Here is a 23,177-nt window from a genome sequence, read left to right as displayed (position 1 = left end):
ATTGTAGAGATGAAGTCTCGCTTGCCCAGGCGGATCTCGAACCCGCAGGCTCAGGCAATCCACTCACCTCAGCCTCCCAAAGGCGCGAGATTACAGGGTGAGCCACCGAGCCCGGCTGGAATGTGATGTTTTAAATGGGAGTCATAACTAGACTACTTAGTCCCGAAGACAACTTAAGATAGTTAAAAAAATATACACATATAATTTTATATGGGCTTTGTGTTGAATTTGCGTGCTCTTTATAAAAATTAACAGTAGTTGCAAGTAGAATGTTAGTAGAATAGCCAGAAACAGACTTGTTTTTAATGAGGATGAATAAACTTCGTCTTAAAATAAACTGAAATATTTATTTCCATCTTGGCTAACTAAAACACTTTAATTTTTTTGTTGTCATATTAGAAAAAAAAGATGCAAACCATATGTCCATCTTTTGTAGATTGCAGAATCCATAATGTAGAGATAAACTGGTTATATCAGTAATATAGATTACTAAATTGTTTTTTTAAAATTAGAATTCTTTACAGATATATTTTGTGTGGCTATGATGTTTTTATTATTTGGCCCTCAACTGTCATATGAGCAAAACAAACTAGCATGGCACCAACAGTCTCAGGGTAAGCAAATTATTAAGTGAATACTCAGACAAATGAGTTTAATCTGGTGAAAATAACCAGGGAATATTAAACTTGCTCTACCTGACTCCAAAGTCCAGGTTTGAACCTCATAAGTCTACACATTCTGGAACCTGCTTGAGAGTCTGACTTTTAATTCTCTTAAGATTACTGAACTGATTCTTTTATTTATGTGGAGTGCTTTAATTGTAATCAAGTCTTCTTGTTAATTCTGACATTTGAACTACTTCTTGATAGACTTTTTAGGCTTCAATACACCTATTTAAGAAAAAAATCAGATCTATGTTAATTTGTTTTTTAATACAAATATATGCATGGACTAAAGTAGAAACATATACTACTTAATAAAAAAGATGCTTCATCACTATCTGGATACTTCAAAGAATCAATACAAAAGCAAATGAATTAGATAATTTACAGAATGCTGGAAACTGCATCGGTCTGTAAGAATTAAAACAAATCTTATTGTGAGTAGTATAACACTATTTTTAAGAAAACAACTTAGACAATATAACTAAACTATTTAGTTTTGTAATAGTAGATTTTGTGACAAAATAAAATATAAATATGCAAATGATTTTAAAATTTGTCTAGGGTCTAAAACAGTATCGAATAAACCTGTTACAAAACATGCACATAATTAAAGGAGAACCCATCATTACTGATGACATGAAAAAATATTGACTTGTCAGAAAATACACTTTTGGACATTTAAGTAATCAAAATATAGATATATAATTAAGGAAAGTCCACTTAACATGCACTACACATTTATTTTGCTGCTTGAATCATTAGTCTATTTTTCAAATTAAGCATGTCTTAATAACCTCTTTGCAAAACCCTTAGCTAATAGCATTATGAGCTGATTATCGCTTTAAAACATATTAGGCTTAAAATAGGATGTATATGTTGATTCTTTGTTCTTCTGAATATGAGTCTTTTTTGAGCCTTGCAGGAGAAAGTAGTGTAAATAATGTGAACCTTTAACATTTCTGATCAAAAGTTGTAGAATTTTATGTGCTCTAAAATAGTTAGTGATGTCTAAAATGTTTTGTCCTAACTACTAAAAGTTACTGTGTTCTAAAAAAGGATTACAATTAAGTGGAGCCTATAAAATATTTACAGATTTTGAAAGAAAATTGGTCTTCATGAATTTTGCCCATTTAGACATGGGGGTAGTGAAGGAAGACTTTTTTAATCCAAATATAGACAATGCATTGAAACTTTTTACTCAGATGCACAGATATTGAACTTTGTAAAGCACTACTGCTTCATATATAAGGGATATTTAATAATGAACTTTCAGAATGAATTATGAGAATGTATTTTCTTTACGGCAAGGATTGTTTATATTAGAAAGAGAGGAATATTTAATGACTGTATATTAAAATACAACAAGGATAGAGCATAATGCAGGCATAAATACACACACATGCACACAGAGCCATGCTTCCTAAATACACAGACCATTGTCAGTGAAATTGCTGTAACTTTTATATACATTATGCTCATTATACATGAGCATTTATTACTTTTTCAATAAAATGAATTCTCACATTTATCCTTTCTTTGCAAAGATGTATGAGGCATTAACATTTATTTAGATTAGTAATGTCTCGATAAAAATCAAGCATATTTTTATCTTATGTATTTTTATCATCAGCATTGATAACAAAATCACTGAATTATTTAGTTATTATTGCTGCTGATTATTACACTAGTGCTTGTGTGTTTTAAGACTGTCCTCCTTCTGGTATTATGACACAAAATTATCTTTTTATTTAGAGGTCTATTGACTTACTCCCTGCACTAAAGTACCTATAAAAATGACACTGTCATGTACTGAATATATTCTAGGAACATTTGGTTCAACTAAATATTTTTCTCATTAAACTGATTCTCTTAAAAACTTTGACATGCACTCATTTCTGAAAAAGAGGACCAATAAGGAGAGGATATAAAAAAGCAAATTTTTAAAGTACAATTAAGAATTAGGTACATAAGTGGTCGTCCTACAGGTGAAGTTTGGGCCTCCCACTGGTCCTCACTTTGCCAGGTTCAAGATCAGGTACCTTTATTGATGTTATGTACCCTGCTCTCTGTCCCTGCCCCGGCAGTGTCCCACTACTGCCAATCCCTTTCTTATCGTATTACACTAAGTTGTTCAAGGCCCGCGTATGAGTGACAACTTGTGTCACGCAGTTCTTTGTTTCCATGATTGATCACTGAGTATGATAGACTCTAAGTCCATCCAAGTTGCTGAGAAGTTCACAATTGTGTCCTTCTTTATGGCTGCATAATATTCCATTGTGTATATGTACCACATTTTTTTTAAACCCAGTCCTCTTTCAATGGGCAGCACAGTTGGTTCCATGTTTTTGCTATTGTGAATAATGCTACGATAAACATGCATGTGCAGGTATCTTTTTCATAGAGTGATTTGAGTTTCTCTGACTTCCTATAATCTCAGTAGGAGGATTACGAGGTCATACGGAAGGTCAATTTTTAGATCTTTTAGGAATGGCCAAACTGTTTTCCATAGAGCCTGGTTTAGGCTCCCACCAAGAGTATAGAAGTATTCCTTTTTCGCCACATCCTCTCCAGCATCTGTTGTTTTTTGAATTATTGATGATCACACTCACTGGAGTTAGGTGGTATCTCAGTGTGTTTTTTTATTTTCATTTCTTTGATGATTAGTGAGGCTGAACTTTTTTTACATGTATCTGTTGGCTGTTTGCATGTCTTCTTTTGAGAAATGTCTGTTCATATCTTTTGCCCACTTTTTAATAGGAATGTTTACTTTTTTTATCCTTTTGGGCACATTTGAGTTCCTTGTAAATCTTGGATGTTAGACTTTTATCACTGACCCCGAGGAACAAAAAATTATCAGAGATTATTATGCACACCTGTATGGAAACAAACTTGAAAACCTAAATGAAATGGAGGACTTTCTGACATCACACAACCTTCCCAGATTGAAACAAGAAGAAATCTAGACCCTAAATAGACCAATAAGAAACTACCCTATGTCATAAAAAACTACCTACAAAAGACGTCCTGGACCAGATGGCATTCAAGCAGAATTCTACAAAATATACAAGGAGAAGCTGAAGCCAATTCTACTGAAAGTATTTCAGGCAATCGAGAAAGATCGAGCTCTCCCCAAATCTTTTTATGAAGCTAACATCACACTGATACCCAAACTGGGTAAAGATCCCACAAAGAAAGAGAACCACAGGCCAATATCCCTGATTAACATAGATGCAGAAATTCTAAATGATATTCTAGCAAATCTGATCCAACAACACATCTCAATAATCATCCACCATAACTAAGTAGGCTTCATCCTCGGGATGCAGGGTTGGTTCAACATCTACAAAACCATAAACTTAATTAAACACATCAGCAGATATAAACACACAAACTGCATTATTATATCATTAGATGCAAAAAATATTTTAATGAATGAATTATGATGATATATATTCATTTGAGAAATAGGATCGTTTAGAAGTTCAGTGAGTTATAGAATTAGACTGCTTACTTTTAAACACTGACTTTACTACTTAGTAACTATAAAACTTTCTCTGTGCCTCAGTTTTCTTCTGTGTATATTAGTTGTCATACCTCATTTGATATAAGTTTTTAAAAGTGTAATGAATCAATACACCTAAAAAACTCAGCGTATCATCTGTCATACTGTCAGGGCTCAAAAATTAATAAAAAATTCTATTATTTTAAAATAATTATTGTATTATTAAATTATGACTGCTTGCTAAGATAATTCTAAAGTTCACATAAAATGCAAATGACTCACTATTGCTTAAACAGTATTGATCTGGAAAAACAAGCTTGGAGAAATCACATTTTCTAATTTCAAAACTACAGTAACATTAAGACATTGTAATTCTAGCATAAAGGTAAACATATAAATCAATGGAATACAATTGAGTCTAAAAATAAACTCTCACATTTATTGTCCACAGACTTTTGGTAGAGATTCCAAGACAAGTCAATGTATGAGTAAATAGTCCCTTAAACAAATGCTTTCTCCACCAGCAACTGCTGTGGAGAGGAGAACCTATTCAGTAAATGGTGCTGGGAAAACTGGCTGACCACATGCAGAACATTGAAACAGGACCCCTACCTATCACCATACACAAAAATCAACTCTAAATGCATCAGAAACCTAAAAATAAATCCTCAAACTATAAGAGCCTTTGAAAATGCAGGAGACACCCTTATGAAAATTGCAACTGGCAACCAATTCCTGATCAAAAGCACAAGTGCCCATGCCATAAGAGATAAAATAGACAAATGGAATTTCACCAAACTGACAAGCTTCTGCAAAGCACAAGAACCATCAAGAGAGTGGGGAGACAGTTCACAGACTGGGAAAAAATATTTGTAAGCTGTATATCTGACAAAAGCCTGACACCTAAGATCTACAAGGAACTCAAACATGCCAAAAAGGAAAAAAAAAACAACAACAAAACTATTAAAAAGTAGGCAAAAGATATATATATAGACAATTCTCATAAGAAGTAATATGAGCAGCCAACAGATACTTGAGAAAATGCTCAGCCTAACTAATCATCGAAGAAATGTAACTCAAAACCACACTGAGATACCGCCTAACTCCAGTAAAGATAGCCATCATCAATAACTCAAAAAACAACAGATGCTGGAGAGGATGCGGCGAAAAGAGAACACTTCTACACTGTTGGTGGGAGTGTAAACTAGTACAGTCTCCATGGAAAACAGTTTGGGGATTCCTAAAAGATCTAAAAATTGACCTTTCATATGACCCAGCAATCCCCCTTCTGGAAATATAAATCACTCTAGAAAAAAGATACCTGCACATCCATGTTTATTGCCGCATTATTCACAATAGCAAAAACATGGAACCAATCATGCTGCCCATTGAAAGAGGACTGGATTAAAAAAAAAAAATGTAGTCCATTTACATGATGTAATATTATGCAGCCATAGACAAGGACACAATTTTGAATTTCTCAGCAGTTTGGATGGATTTAGAGTCTATAATATTCAGTGATCTATCACAGAAACAAAGAACTGAGTAACACATGTTCTCACTCATAAGCTGAACTTGAACAACTATAATACTTTAAGAAAGGGATTGACAATAGTGGGAAACTGCCAGGGGAGGCAGCATGGGCATACTTCATGAACAAGGGTACCTACACAATGACCATTTGTATACCTAATCCTGAATTGTAGCACACATCCTTAAAATAAAATCAAAAAAATTAAAAAAAACAAATGCTTCTAGGACCAGATATCTGTGGGCAAAAGAATAATTTGAATTCCATCCCTACACTATATATATATAAATTAAGGTCAATTGGATTAAAGATTTTAAAGTAAGACTAAATATCTGAATTTTAAAATAAAACATACATATCTTCATACGCAAAAGTTAGTCAATACTTAGAATCATTTTAAAGCACAAGTAAAAATAACAGAAAAAATATATGTTGGACTTTATCAGAATTAAAATTGTTTTGTGCTTCAAAGAACACCATCAAGAAAGTAAAAAGATAACAGATTGAGAGAAAAATATTTGAAAATCATTTCTGATAAGAAACATATCTAGAATATATAAAGATTCTTCCAACTGAAAAATATAAAATAAATAAGCATGCAGCCTAAATAGATATCGCTCCAAAGAATATATGCAAATAGTCAATAATCTCATGAAAATGCTTAACATTATTATCAATCAAGGAAATGTAAACCAAAATCACCATCTCATGCCACTTCACAATCAGGAAGATGACTATAATTCAAAGACAGATAATAATGAGTGTCGTGAGGATGTAGAGAAATTGGAAGACTTAAGCACCTCTTGCGGGAATGTTAAATGGTGCACCCACTTTGGACAACAGTTTTGCAGTTTCTCTAAATGTTAAAAATACACTTCATGACCGAGCCATTCTACATCTAGGTGCATACCCAAGAGAAATGAAATCTTCTGTCAACACAAAGCTTATACACAAATGGTAATAGCCCTAATAACCCTAGAGTGTGACTCATATGTTTATCGAATAAAGAATGGATATATAGAATGTGGTGTGTTTTTACAGTGGAATATCACTCAGCAATAAAAAAATAGAATACTGATACTTACTGCAACATGGATGCATCTTGAGAACGTAACACGTGAAATAAACCAGTCAAAAAATATAGCACACTGTATTATTTTACGCATGTGAAACGTCCAGAATAGGGGCGTCTATAGAATCACAAAGAAAAAAAAGTGGGTGACCAAAGCTGACCTAGGGAGGGGAGAGTGGGGAGGAATGACAGTAACTGCCAAAGGGTGTGGAGTTCCTTTTTGAGGTGAGGAGAAAGGTTAAAAAGACACTGTAGCAAAAATTGCACAGAGATAAGGACAGATTAAAAACCACTGAATGATACACTTCAAATGGGCAAATTGTATACCATGTGAACATATCTCAAGAAAGTCACTTTTAAATAAGAAAGAGCCTATACACTGCACTCCAACCTGGGTGACAAAAGTGAGACTCCAACACACACACACACACACACACACACACACACACACACACACACACACACACACACACAAAGCCTATAGTTTTAGCCACTCAGGAGGCTGAGGTGGGAGGATTGCTTGAGACCAGCAGGAATTCAAGACCAGCCTAAACAACACAGCAAGACCACATCTCAGAAAAGGAAAGAAAAAGAAGAAAAAAAAAAAATGGAAAGAATCACAGTTTGGAAGTGGTTATCCAGTATTAGAATCAGAAAATGCATACTGCACAAAAAGCTGCTATAAACACCTCTGCTTCTATATCTTAATTAATATTTATATTCTATAATTAGGACAATTAATACAAGAAGAAATTTTTTATTTTATCAGTGAAATAGAATAACCCACTAATCAACATGATGAATGCTAGAAGGAAGCGCTTATTTTGGAAGTTAATATAATTTAATGAATGTGAATTGACTAAAAATATTTTAGTGACACTCTTGGTGTTACCTAAGCATAGAGTTAAAAATATATATCTTATGAAATCTATAGACTGTTACTTGTGGAACTGGGATCTGAAGACTTGGTGCCAAAATGCTCCTGTGTCTAGCCATTTATTTAAGTGGTTTTCTTGTTGCCTGTTGAACAGTGTAAGAATAATTGAATTTGTCTTGTAATTGTTGGCATTTCTGCCTTAAGTACACCTTTCTCTTATGTGATTGTCTGTGATACTAAAAGGACAAAGGACTAATAGATGTTTATTCAATAAATGGCTAGATATGAACCAGAGTTTGTTTGGAGACTTGCTTTCCTTTCCATCTTGTTCTTACACTGTAGAATAGCAATCCATCTCAAAACATTTTAGAAGTGATCACTATCACCTGTCGCAAAACATTGCAAAAGGCCATTGTAATTAATGACTGCCCTAAGCCCCAATAGGCCAGATCAAATCAAAACGGAGTTAGTCATGCCAAATGGGACATGATCAAACTACAACTTTACAGAAACAGTTAGAACCTAAAATACATTGTCTCCTCCCCCAAATCAGGAGATTCCATCATAATAAGGAAGTCCTCTCTGTTCTGAACTTAAAAAAAAAAAAAGCAACCTAAAGTAATCAATCAGTTTTTTGTTTATTTCATCACTTCTGCCTTACAAAACTCTCTGTGTTGCTCTTTTTCAGTGAAATTTGAAATCAAATTAGTCCATTTATAATGGTGACAGAGTGAAATCAATGGCTAAAGTTTTAGTTGATCTCTTAAAATTGAAAGGTTGACCAAAGGGGAAAAACTACTACATTAATTTCAGTCTAAAGTTGTTGCCTTACATATTTTAAGGTCTCTATACACAATAAACTATACCTTAATGAGATATATAAACAGACTATAACACACTCTTACAGCAGTCATAGTTTCAGACAATTGCAGGGAGCCAACTCTTCAAACCATGTTCAAATAAGAAAGATGCTTAACTGTATCCAATCCAGCTATCTGCACACCTCACTTCTATTCTCTATGCATCACTTTCCCTTGTCTCTCTGTTAGTGTCATCCAACCACTGGTATTCCCATAGGCTCTCTAAACCTATTCTGGTTCTGGGGGTTGCGTGATTCAAAAATCTCTTTTGGCAAATTAAACTCTATTAAGTTTTCCTTTTAACTTTACCAAAGCAATCTAAACTCTACTTAGCAAAATGATTTTGGTTTATCTCCACAGATGGCAGAGATCTATCTACTGGAAGACTAGAGAAATTCAGTAAGATGCAGATACAATCTAGAAAATGTTTGTTTCAAAAGCCAAGAGAAGAGAGATTGTCAAGGTACAGGAAGCGATTATCAATGGGTTAGCAACAAAGGTTCTTAAATAATTCTACTTGGGTTAAAACATTTCTACTTTTTTCTACTTTTTCACGGTGAGATTAAAGTCATGTTTATTCTACAAGTTTAAACACACACATATATATACACACAATCAAATACATGTATACAAATATACATATAAAACACACACACACACACATATATATAATACACCCACAGTTATGCATCACTTAGCATTTCAGTCAAGGACAGAGTGCCTGTACAACAATGGCCTCATAATGAGACTGAAAATTTCCTATCACCTAGTGAGGTTGTCATCATTACTCATGTGTTTGTGGTGATGCTGGTATAAACAAATCTACTGTACTCCCAGGGGTATAAAGTACAGTATAACACCTACACTTATATATAATACATCATCCTTAATAATGATAAATTACTATGTTACTGGTTTGTGTATCTACTATACCACATTATTGTCGCCATTTTAGAGAGTACTCCTTTTACTTGATAAAAAAAAAATTATCTCTAAAACAGTCACAGGAAGGTCCTTTGGGAGATATCCAGAAGAAGGCATATTTATCACAGGAGACGAGCGCTCCATGCATGTTATTGCCCCGAAGACCTTCCAACGGGACAAGGTATGGAGATGAAAGACAGTGAGATGCATGGTGATGATCCTGACCCTGTATTGTGCGAGGCTAATGTGTGTGTGTCTATGTCTTCGTTTTTAACAAAAATATGTACCAAGTAAAAAAAGAAAAACACGGCCACTGCACTCCAGTCTGGGCGACAGGGTGAGACTCCAACTAAAAAAAAAATTCAAAATCAAATAAAAGCGTATAGAATAAGGAGACAAAGAAAAAATATGTGCAAAGCTGTACGATGTGATTGTGTAATTACGAAATATCAAAGACATTAAAAAACCAACAGGTTTATAAAGTTAAAAAGTTACATTAATCTAAGGTTCATTTATTTTTAAAGGAAATGTTTGAAAATAAATTCAGTGTCAGGGCTCCAAACTTTACCTGCATGCAGCCTGCTTGTGTAGAGAATCCTGATTGGTATCCCATAGGTCTGTAATAAAATAAAAGTTAAAAAACAAAAATAAACAAATTTAGTGTAGTCTAAGTGTACAATGTTTATATAGTCTACATAGTATTCAGCAATGTCCCAGGCCTTCACATTCACTCACCACTCGCTCACTGATTCACCCCAAATAACTTCCAGTCCTGTGAGCTCCCTTCATGGTAAATGCCCTGCCCAGGTGTACCAGCTTTTATCTCTTATACTGAAAGGTCATTGTACCACTCCTATGTTTAGACACACAAATGCTCGCCGTGGTGTTCCAATGGCCTACAGTCTTCAGTACAGTAACCTGCTGCACGCATGTGTCGCCTAAGAACAGTGGGCTATCCCATGTAGCCTAGGTGGATAGTGGGTTATTCGATCTAGGTTTGTGTACGTTTCCTCTAAGACGGACACACAGTGATGACTGGGGTAATGGCACATTTCTCAGAACACAGCCCCATATCACGTGGCGCCTGATTCTGCGTGTGTGTATGTGTATACATGTTGTATATCTCTAGTCGTAATAGTGCTCATTATTTTAATTAATAAAAATTGTTTGATAATAAGTTAGGTTTTCCACTATTAAGTTGTTGTATCCCTTGACTTCAGCTTTTATTTAAAACTAGAATAAATTTTTTTATTCTAGTTTTAGAATACATGTTAGGCTTATAATCTTGCTTATGATCTTATAATGTATACACATTATAAAGGTGTATACGGTATAGCATCAGACACTATCTAATCCCAGTGAAATAAATTATATTATCTAGACACGTTTGAGAAATTTCATTTGACCAAATGTCTCCATTGTTTCCAATTCCCCATTCAGCTTAAAGGAACCCAGAATTTTGATCTCAGAATTATTTTTTCTTAATGAATTAGTCACACTTCATGATTGAGACAACATACTGAGTGCTTATAAAATTTTGGAAAATATTTTTTTCAATGTATAGTATTAACAAAAGTAATTTCTTTCAAATTAAATTGTTGTCCTATTGTTTAATCTGGCTTAAGAACACAGTGGACCTATTCATGCAAAATATATTTATACAAAACTTCGACTATGTACTAGAATCAAGAAGTATGAAAGAAGAGGCAAACATTTCCTGATTTTAGAGTCTCTGTTCTTAAGTAGAGTGATGTAGTGGGATGGCAAGTTTTTGAAAGATCAAACATTGACACTCAGCTCTTCAGTTAAAATGTATGACTTCAGAGAGGTAAAGAGCCCGAGCTCAGTTTTATCACCTGGTTGTGATATTTGGATAGTAAAATAGATGACATTAGTCTTGCAGTATAAAATTGATTCAGCTCAGCCATTTGTAACTTTCTGATATTATTCCATAGTTATATAAGAGAACTCTCTGTTATAATGTCTGCAATTTAACTTAAAATACTACAGCGTAGAGAATAAGGCATTATATGTGTTTTACTTTAATTTAAGATACGTTCTAGGGAAAGCTGATACACTAATTGGTACTTCATGGTCAAGTGTGGTGAGTAGTCTTTAATCATAGGATCCAAAGAGAGGGTTATTAGAAGTAGTCGTTTTTATTTCCTGTGAATACAACTGCCAGTATCACTGGTTACAGAATTAGTCTCTCCTAAGTTAAAAAGGAAAGCGTCACAGCAAAAATTTAGAAAATGCGTTAAAATACTTTGGAGATACTCCCCATCCTTGGACAAAGAGGGGTTAATGAGAATCTTTTATAATGTTTTCTTTCCAGGATGGTGCCTGATGTTAACTTAACTGTCCTGTGCTCAGAGGATTCCAGTTTCTAATAGAATTATATCCCCAGGGTATTCTTGATCTGACTCTTCTGAAACTTTCATTTAGACTGATTTTTTTACTTAACATAATATATATGCGGTGTCTGAGCCTACAGAATAGATCATATAACCTTTTCGCATATACTTCCTAATAAATGGTGTAGCCGAATTTTGTGTGAGATATCCTTCTATAATGACTTCAAAGGAAAAATGTGGAGTAAAATTCACCTCCATCTAAATCTGCCCACATATGGTGGTCAATTAATTTCTAGAAATACTTAATAATTGGGCTTTATCAAACAAACCTATCTAAGTCAGTTCTCTATTTGATTACAAGAATACAATTCATTCAGCAATACTTTTGTGTCACCAACACAATATTCAATCTGTTATTTCAAGAGACATGTTCACATCATTTTTGTAGCTCCAGTATCAAGTTTAGAATCAGGTTTACAAAAGAAACTGTGGATGCGTGTTTTTGCTTACATAAGTGCATTACTGTCTATGCAAAAACAATGAGGAGTAAGCATTTTGCGGTTTGCTGTGAAACAACCAAATAAGCAACAATAATATTTAAATAAGAGTAGTTATCATAGAGGACATAATAATATATGTCGGATATGTTACTGTATTATCCATATATTTTGATATCTATTTCTCATTACCACTACCACCCCCATGTTATTTACATATTTATACACAAATATATTATTAGTTGAAAATGCCAAAATGTAAATTCAGGTGTACTGATTTTCCAAAACCTATGTTCCAACCGTAATTCATTTCTTTTACTTGGCTTGCAATTAACATGGTGGATGCAGTGGATATACCTAACTATCTTCACTTGGCCTTAACACCAAGAAAATTCTCTTTTTTTTACCATTAAGTTTCCTTAGCAGTATCATGTCCACTTATTTTTTCCTCAATGGACAGCAGATTACTTAATGGCATCTTGAGCATATTCCATAACTTCAGGCCAATTTCAGCTACTAAAAGTTGATCCAGTCTAAACTCCAAGTTCATATCTGATCTCAAAACTTTCCCTGTCCTCTTCCCCACTCTGTTTACTCAGCTCGTCCCTTCAAGTACCTGAAGAAGGAAGGGGAATGCAGGATGTTCTTCTAATTCTTTCTTCTTCTGTTCTGGAGTTAAGATGGGTTGCTTGATCTGGTTCTGGTTGAACTCCGTTCTACAGAGTTTTCAGTTAACACTCCTCTGGTGTTGGAAGCTTGGAGCTAGAAGAAAAGGAGGAAAATTAGTCTTTTATTAAATAATTCAGCTGAGTGTAGCTAGCTTTGCTTCTCTGGTGAATGCTGACTGGAACATTGTTTTCTAGATAGCAGACTTAAAGCGCTCTCTTCTGGGCCCCCACTCAAAACTCATTTTCATGTTTCTTCTTGAGTAATATTTAGGGTTATCGTACTCTATTTAACCATCTCTGAATAAGCATTAAGGGAGGTGCCTGCAACCAGTTTTTGTAGTTACATGTATGTATATCTTTCTCTGTAACAGAGAGCATTGACAACCTCAGATTTGGGCTAAAATAGACATTGAGGAGAGGGAAGAATTATCTCTTCACACATTGTCTTATACATATGTACCAATGGCTATATGTGAGAAAAATTTTGTGTGATACACAGTGAATGAGCACTTTTTAAACCTGGAATTTGTTATATCCATTTTAATGCATATTATAATAAATATAACTTGCATAGAAAACTCATTACATCATGAACCCTTTAACTTTGAATAAACATGAATTTTTTAAAAAGTTGATTTAGCTTCAAGTTTTTTTAATTCAATAATTAAGAAAGTAATTAAACATGACAAAAAGTATAAAGATGATATGTGTACAATGTCTAGAATCCCACGGGTTTGTTTTATAATAAATCCAATTACAGACTTTATTATTTCCATTAGGAAAAAAGCCAGTCGAGCCATCATGTTTTTAAAGAGGCAATCCAGAAGCATATTGTCTACAAATTGAAGTTGTGAATGCATAGTCAATACTTGTATTAAAATAGACTGATAGTTTCTGGTAATCTGTATGATTTAATATCTCAGGTTAATATTGAATACAAATGCAGTCTTGAAAATCAGTTATAAAAGAAATACAGAGAGTATACAATGTTTTTTAGCCTTCCAAATTCTTAAACTGAAAAACTATCAAATGATTCTTTTTTTTTTTTTTTTTTGAGTTGGAGTCTCACTCAGTCACCCAGACTGGAGTGCAGTGGCCACTCCCGGCCACCACAGCCTCGACCTGCTGGGCTCCAGCGTTCCTTCCGCCTCAGCCTTCCGAGTAGCCTGAATTACAGGCGCGCGCTACCACGCCCGGCTGATTTTTTGATTTATTGTAGAGATGAGATCTCGCTGCCCAGGCGGGTCTCGAACCCGTGGGCTCAGGCAATCCACTCACCTCAGCCTCCCAAAGGCACGGATTACAGGCTGAGCCACCGAGCCCAGCCTATCAAATGATTCTTATAGGTTCTGACCAACAACTCAAAACACAGTAGTATGGTGTCATTTAATCCTTACCAAGAGTGTAAATGCGCTTATCAATTTTACTGAAGTGGAATTCACGGTATATCTCTCGTTTGCAAAGCATAATTTCTGACACTCTGGGACTACAAACAAAACTATCTTAGCATGCTTGTCTCCAATGGCCTTTACAATCATATAGGAAACAAAAAGATAAGATTAAAAATAATTGCATAAAGCTAGGAATTAGAAAAATCAATTGTCATTAAAAGGTTCACACTGCCAAAGCAATTCTTATCAAACTACCAGCATCGTTTTTCACAGATATATAAAAATATTAAATTCATACAGAAGCAAAAAGAGAGCCTGAGTAGTCTTAGCAATCCTATCCAAAAAAGAACAAGGCCAGAAGCATCACAAAACTAAACTTCAAACTTTAGGATCACAGTAACCAATATAGCATGGTATTTGTAGGCCAATGGAGCAGAATGGAGAACCCAGAAATAAAACGACTGACCCACAACCAATCGACTTTTGATAAAGTCGCCAAAAATAAACATTGGGGAAAGGACAATCTATTCAATAAACGGTGCTGGAAAACTAATCATATGCAGAAACAGACACTGGATTCCTTCTTCCACAATATGCAAAGATGAACTCAAGATTAAATGTAAGACGATTTAAGCTATTTTCAAAAATCTCCCAGAAGAAAGTCTGGGAAACACTCTTCTGGACATCATTCTAGGCGATAAGTTCATGACAAAGTCCTCAAACACAAATGCAGCAAAAATACGAAAATTGACAAATAGGACCTAATTAAACTAATGATTTTCTTACAGTAAAAGAAACTATTAGTAAAGAAATAAAATATGATAGCTCAGCAGTACAGCAAATAAACAAGAATATTTGCCCCTGGAGTACATATGCACATTTGTGTCTTGAATGTAGTTGCTATAAATATCACACTCTAACAGTGCCAAAATTCCCCTATACACAGAGTAGTAAACCCAGATAATCAGGACGAAAGAACACAGGACAAAATAACATAGAATGAACGTAAAGTCTGATTTTGTAGAGAAGCAGATATGTATAGCTGGAATTCACGTTTGCATGTAAATGCATTTGAGTGTGTATATGTTCATGTTCTATGGGATCAGGAAAATAATGCCTTATGAAATGATAGCATATACTACTTGGTCACACACCTAGGGATGAGCATTCATGCCAAATTAATCTTAGACCTTGATAAATCGAAGGTGGGTTCAAATTATGTTTTGAAATTTCACAGAAGCACACAGGTTGTAGTAAAATGTATGACATTGGAAAGTTCATAAAGGAAAATTATGTTTAAAAACATTTTGTGTTTTGTAACCAGAAGAAGGAAACCTTTCTGCCAAAGGCATCTGACCTCAATGAATCTAAAATGTAATTTTAAAATAAATTTGCTGCAGTCATAAGAGAACAAGACGGATCTCAGAAAACAAGCTAAATGACATGCAATGAATAAGAAATAAAGGTGCCAGATTATTCTGAAGTATGGAAATAAGAGTTTTATGTGGACAATCCCCCTGAGAAGGCAAACTTTGATTGATACTTTGTGAAAGTACAGAAGTGGATTGGAAACCCTGAGACATCATTAGGGCAGGGGTCATAGTTGAAGACAGAGATGCATTTATAAGGTCAGAAAGAAACTCTCCATGCACTGATTTGCTATAACACATTAAGAAAGATGCTCAAAAAATTTTTTGTATATTCTATGTACTTTGAATGTAACCATTTTTTGGAATTGTATGATAGAAGTAAAAGAAATGTAAACAAAGAAAAATTCATCTAGCTACTAAATACATCTCAAGCCATTAAAAGCTAAAAAAAGTGTTAGTAATTGTGTCTCCTGTCTTCTCTCTGATCTTTTTGTCAAACTCTTTTAATTGCCTGGAAGATATGTTCAAGTCATCATACACAAAATAGAGACTCAATGTATATGTATGTTGCAAAAATGATTGATGGAATTAACAAATAAATTATTAAATTACAAGTTTTTATTTGAGGTATTCATGATCTGTATCTTTGCTCATATTCTCAAAATGATGGCAAATAACTTTTATTTTATTTTATTACTGTATTTGAAAGCAGGTCAAAGTTCACAACAGAATAGCAAATCACAATCTTGTGAAATTTTTTGAAACCATAATTTATTACTGCCTTTTATATTCCTTTGCTCTTTAACAGCACAGCTAATGGTCTTTCCAATGTATTTTACTAAAACATTCCATAGTCACTTACTTCTGAAATAAGTATTACCGACCATTTGATGCCAGATGCCGTACCATGAATTCCAGAGGTTACAAAAGATCTTTAAGATAAATTCTCTTCTTAGGAAACAAAGACTTTCTCACACCAGGAATATTATAAATAATATATTGTAACTCCCTGTGTTACCTATCGTGGATAAGTGCCTGACTACCATTTCCAGAATTCTCACAGACTGAACTCCATGCTCCAATTCCCTGACACGCCCCTCCAGACCATTGCTTTCTGCCTTTCTAAGCTTTCCCAATGCTGGTCAAAACTCCACAATAGGCTAAACAAATAATCAAACACCCTCTGACTTGTCACTGAATGATTTATTTACCTTCACAGAAACTTGGCTTTGTCCTACCATCTACTTCTTTGTATACTTATCTCCTGTAGATACCACTCAGAAGTTGATATTGTTCATCTTCCAAATAATTATTTCTTTACCTTTTTGAAACAGAATGAATGGGAGGAGAAGAAGGACAGAAATGAGATACAGAAAGGTGGAGACAGAGAGAGCGAGAAAGAAAAAAAAGAGACAGAGATAGATATGTATATGTGCATGTGTGTGTATGTGTATACATATATATACACATACACACACACATATATATATATATACAGAAAGATAAAGAGAGAGAGAGAGAGAGAAAGAGGATAACTAGAGAAAGCAGATAGAAATGCATCTGGCCTCTTAGGATTAGTTTGTTTAACTATTCAGCTGCATCTTATCCAAACCATTCTAGGATCACAGCCATGACCCTGCCTTCACATTACCATCACTGTTATTTCACTCAGGAAAAGAAAACTATTATGGCTTCCATATAGGCACTCATCATAATCATCTGTTCAAATACATAAACAAACAAGACTTGCTGGAGTAAGTATATCATCTGTGGTGATGGAAGCCAGTATAGCATTGCTTGCTAGTCTTTATTCTTTTCTAATTTATTACAAAAATTTTAAGATTAAAGACTTAAAGAATAATACAATGAGCACCCATATTACCAACATCCATTTTAAACATGAACTGATCATCAAAATGTCTGGACCGTCCTGGGCAGTCTTCTCTCAAACCTCATCAGAACTCTTGCTTGCTAAATTAAATAGTATCTAGAATAGAGGCCTATGGTTTCCAGGTATTCATACGTACCATTCATACTGATCATTCATAAATTCCATTTATATCTGTTCTCAGAGCTGTGCATGTTTTAAAATGCTATCCAAGTATCATAATGAACACGTTTTTTGAAGTTATGTGCTGCCAATTTTATTTATTATATAATCCTTGCTTATTTGTGTAAGCCTAGTTCTTGTGGGGTTTTTTTTTAAAGTGCTTTATAGTATTGCTCTTATAAATATAACACAGTATACTGAAACAAATCTCTTGGTGATGGACTTTGGGTTATTTTCATTTTATGATACAAATGTCCTTTTTGCATCTGTAAGAGAGATTCTTCTAGAGCATATCCCTAGGGTGAAACTGCTGTGTCATTGAATAGAAGCATGCTCAAATTTATTAGATATTGCTCCTTTTTTCTCAGAAGTATAAAATCAGTGGGGTTTCAGACTGGTATTGTTTTGCTGCTGTACGTTTAGCATCTAAAAAAGGGCCTGGCACATGATAGAAATTAGATAAGTATGTGTTGAATGAAAGAATGGACATTGGGTAAACCCTTAGGGTCTCCTCCCACTGTAAGAGATTTTCTGTCCTCTCAATAAATTCTGCTGGAAGGAAGGAAGGAAGGAAGGAAGGAAGGAAGGAAGGAAGGAAGGAAGGAAGGGGAGAGAAAGAGAGAGAGAGAGAGAGAGAGAAAGAAAAAGACATTGACCATGAGGGTTATGGCCGTATCTACCCCAGCCATTTCCCGGGACTCAGGGAGGCATACAAATGAAGTCTCACATTCCAGATGTTTTAATAGTTAAAGTTATAACTGAGTGTAACAACTGTTAAATAAAACAAGTGGTATTCTTCCACCTTGACAGATGCACTTTTAAATGACCTGTATGTTTAGATCCTCCTAAGTTACATGGCTGTGCTGAACAATATAGACATCCTAGCCCACAAATGCAAGCTCTGTCAATACTCCTCGAAACATCTACCCTTTGATCACTCTCAGATAAAGGATGCACCGATCGGGAGGGTAATTTGCCCTTACAAGTTTACCTCCAGGAAAAAGCCTGGTAGAGGTCCTAGAGGTGGTTTGGGAATGTTTTTAAATTTTTATTTATTTTCTTTTTTCTTAATTTTTATTATAAAGGCAAGGTATACCATTCAGGGTTAGGTATACAAACGCTGATTATGCAGGTACCCTTGTTGATGAGGTGTGCCCCTCCCCCAGGCAGTTTCCCTCAACTGCCAGTCCAACCCCCTTCCCCTGACAGTTTCCCACTACTGCCAATCGCTTTGTCAGAATATTATAATTGTTCAAGGTCCACTTATGAGTGTGAACATGTGGTACTCTGTTCTTTGTTTCTGTGATAGAACAACTCTAAATCCATCCAAGTTACTGCAAAGTCCATATGTTTGTCCTTCTTTATGGCTGCATAATACTCCATTGTGTATATGTACCACATTTTTTTTTACCCAGTCCAACTTCGATGGGCAACATGGTTGGTTAGTTCCATGTTTTTGCTACTGTGAACAGAGCTGCAACAAACGTACGTGGGCAGGTATCTTTTTTGTAGAATGATTTGAGTTCCTCTGGGTATACTCCCATTAGGGGAATTGCTGGATCATATGGAAGGTCAATTTCTAGGTCTTTCAGAAATCACCACACTGTCTTCCAGAGCGGTTGCACTAGTTTGCATTCCCACCAGCATTGTAGAAGAGTTCCTTTTTCTCTGCATCGTCACCAGCATCTGCTGTTGTTTGTTTTATTAATGATGGCCATTCTTACTGGGGTTAGGTGGTAGCCCAATGTGGTTTTGATTTGCGTTTCTCTGATAATGAGTGAGGCTGAATTTTTTGATAGAGTAATCAAGTGTCGCGGTTTCCTGGAGTCTGTTTAGCAGAGAAGATTGTAGGTTCAAAGTGGTCGTATTCTGGCATATTGTCTTCTTTGAAGGACTTTGGAAAGGGGAGGACCAGAGCAGGAACTCTGCTATGCATTGCTATACAAACATCTCTGGATAAACAGCCATTTAAAAATGTGTTTCAATTTCCAATGTTTTATTTTTTATTATAATATGGAAAAATGATTTGCTAGAATAAATAATTTGAAAAAAAGCAAAAGAATACAAGTGACATGTACAATTTTTATTGCAGTATTTTGCAAAGAGAAAATCAGTTTTCAGTAAATACAGTCAGTAAAATGTAATGGAAAATTTTAAATACTATTTATTACAAGAGACAAAAACACAAAGGCAACATAAGAACACAAAGATAAATAATGCAGCAAAACTAAGATTATTTTGCGCCAGGCTCAGTGGCTCAGCCTGTAATCCCGCACCTTTGGGAGGCTGAGGTGAGTGGATTGCCTGAGCCCGCGGGTTCGAGACCCGCCTGGGCAGCGAGACTTCATCTCTACAATAAATCAAAAAATCAGCCGGGCGTGGTAGCGCGCACCTGTAATTCCGGTTACTCGGAAGGCTGGGGCGGAAGGATCACCGGAGCCCATCAGGTCGAGGCTGCGGTGGCCGGGAGCGGCCACTACACTCCAGTCTGGGGGGCAGAGTGAGACTCCAACTCAAAAAAAAAAAGATTATTTTGGAACTTTTTGTCATTCTGAAATTATAATTAAATACAAATTATAACTGAATGATTTTCCAATATTAAATGGACATACGCACTTTAAACGAACACTGTATCGGTTTAAACATTTTAATATGTAAGTAGAACTTGCTTCTTGCTCATTAACTTATCTAACCTTGGATAGATTGAGGACAATAGCAACGGGATAACATGTCTCTATTGTGTTGTGTTTTAATAACATTCAGGAAAAACAAGCAGTTTTCAAACTTGCATGTTGATGAGATTATAAGAAAATTTGTATGTAATTTATTCACAAGGAAAACATATATTTTCAAAATGAATACTGAATCACTTATAACTAGTCAATTTTAACACTTAACTTCTAAAGTTAGCATGAAAATTAAAACTTTTCAAGAAGATACATGGATCCAGGATACATACATTTATAAATTTTAACAACTTTTTCAAACTTTAGAGTTGTGGGTTACATATGAGGACTTGCTACATAGGTCAATTGTATGTTGGTGAGATTTAGGCTTCTAGTTTATAGCAAGCACTCTTTCCACCTAGTATAATATACGGTGCATAGAAAACGTAAATGTAAAGTATCTATACATTTTATTTTAATAGAAAATAAAGCCGGGCTCGGTGACTCAGCCTGTAATCCCGCGCCTTTGGGAGGCTGAGGTGAGTGGATTGCCTGAGCCCACGGGTTCGAGACCCGCCTGGGCAGTGAGACCTCATCTCTACAATAAATCAAAAAATCAGCCAGGCGTGGTAGCGCGTGCCTGCAATTCCGTGGAAGGCTGAGGCGGAAGAATTGCCGGAGCCCAGCAGGTCGAGGCTGCGGTGGCCCAGAGCGGCCACCGCACTCCAGTCGGGGCGACAGAGTGAGATTCCAACTCTAAAAATAAAAATAAAATAAAATAAAAAATAAAATAAATGAACTAATGATACCACAAATAAATGTATCACAAAGTAATTAGGTTGAGTATAAGAAGCAAGACAAAAAAAAATGTGTTGAATAAAATTCTATGTCCAAAATTATTCTAGAAAATTCACACTAATCTGTAGTTACAGAAAGATTTGTTGTTACCTGAAATCCTGAAGAAAGGTGAGAAGAGAGGACTAAGAATGGGCACAAAAAGTCTGGAAAGATGGACGCATTCAATATTTTTACTGTGCTGATGACTTCATGAGTATATGCATATGTAAGACAAACTTACATTCCAAAAAGTGTCACTGAAATTATTAAAATACCTCCAAAATTGTCTCCAAATTCCTTAAAAAGAATGTTTTCGTCTCCTGTTCTTTTTGGTTGCTGTTCATGATACAGTAATTTACATGTTTAATCTTATCATCAGTGTTGTATCATTTTCAACTAATACAGCTGCTCTTTCATGTTGGGAGCCGGCCACAGAGGCTCACTGAGCATTAGGGATCAGGAAGGGCCGTTGACCCCGAGACCACTAGGATGCGTTTGGGAGCTATTTGACCCCATTTCCTCCCACTTTCTACTCAGCACTAACCAGATTAAGCTCCTGTGAGCTCAAAACATAAAAACTCTGAGACCAGGACGAACACAAGCTAACTTTAGAAGCTGATTGCTCCCATTCTTCCACAAACTGCAGTTTTGGCTTTCACACAACTTATAATTCAAACTCGCGTCACATCTAAGAGCCTTAGTATTGGTCACAGGCTTCTGGGTCATGATCTTAGGATTTATTGAAGGTGTAAATTGTAGAACATAGTTTTAGAAGACAGCCATTTTGTTGAAAGAATGCGGCTGGGTTACTTGCAGGTAGCCCACTGTGAACTTTGGACTGGGCCACATTCCAAACATTCTGGGATGGGTCACTTTAGTTTGTAAAGTAAATACTTAAGCTTCTATAGAATTGTTTAACTTGGCATAAGTCAATCAGTTTAGGATGAAAAAGGTTTATAGAATATGTCAGTCACAGATTAGGTTATCCTTTGTTATGGGATTTTAAGATTATCATATGAAAAGAGTTTAAAGGCAATCATTGATTAAGTTTTCATGGATTAAAGTTTCTGGTGGGTGGGGGACGCCCCTCCCACATCTGACTTTGTGTATTATAGACCCTTTGTAATTCCCAATAACTCACATTGCTTCTACGCTAGACCAGAGCCCAGTCTCTTTCTCTCTCCCTCTCTCTCTTTCTCTCTTCTTCCCCCCAATCGCTGATGCCGTCTCCACCTTTGGGGTACCCTGAACCCGGCTGGAGCTGGACTCCAGCAAGTGGCGCCCAACATGGGGCCTCAAGGTAAGTTTTCTTTTTCTTTTACGGGACAGATAGGACCTCACCCAGGGTGCCACGGACCCCTCTGTAGAGACAGGCAGGGCAAGGAAGGGTGAGCAGTTTAAAAACTGTGAAAGAATCATGGGCCAGAGTGAATCTAAAGAAAGGAACATATCTACTAGTATTTTGAACATATTGTCCGATAGAGGAACCAAATGGCTTGCCTTTTGCATTTTGTATGCCTTAGCTTTATGGAATATTATCCGAGATGTTTTAAATCCACAGCACAATTTTTCTAAAGTTCCGGCCAAAAATAAAGACACTCCCCTGCTGGCCATAGCCTCGGCGCCTCCTTTAGATGATGAATTTTTCCCCGAGGAGGAAATGGAGTTGGAGGAGGAAGTGATTGGGTATCATAAGTGTAAAAATCCTGGTAATGTTGCCAAGGTACCTCCTCCCATACCCTTTACTAGAAATAAGGTGAAAACACTGAAATTCACACCTGGGTATGTGTCTCTGGCTAATGTAGGTATGCAGGGAGCCAGAAAAAAGGCTGATAAACAAGGAGATTTTACCTTGTCTTCTTGCTTTCCAGTAATTTATATGGAAGAAGGCACAGAAAACGAGGCAGCTCATG

This window comes from Carlito syrichta, unplaced genomic scaffold (assembly GCF_000164805.1).
Source record: "Carlito syrichta isolate Samal-C Ts95f unplaced genomic scaffold, Tarsius_syrichta-2.0.1 Scaffold309493, whole genome shotgun sequence".
NCBI classification, from domain to species: Eukaryota; Metazoa; Chordata; class Mammalia; order Primates; family Tarsiidae; genus Carlito; species Carlito syrichta.
Note: the sequence above shows the minus strand (reverse complement) of the source record.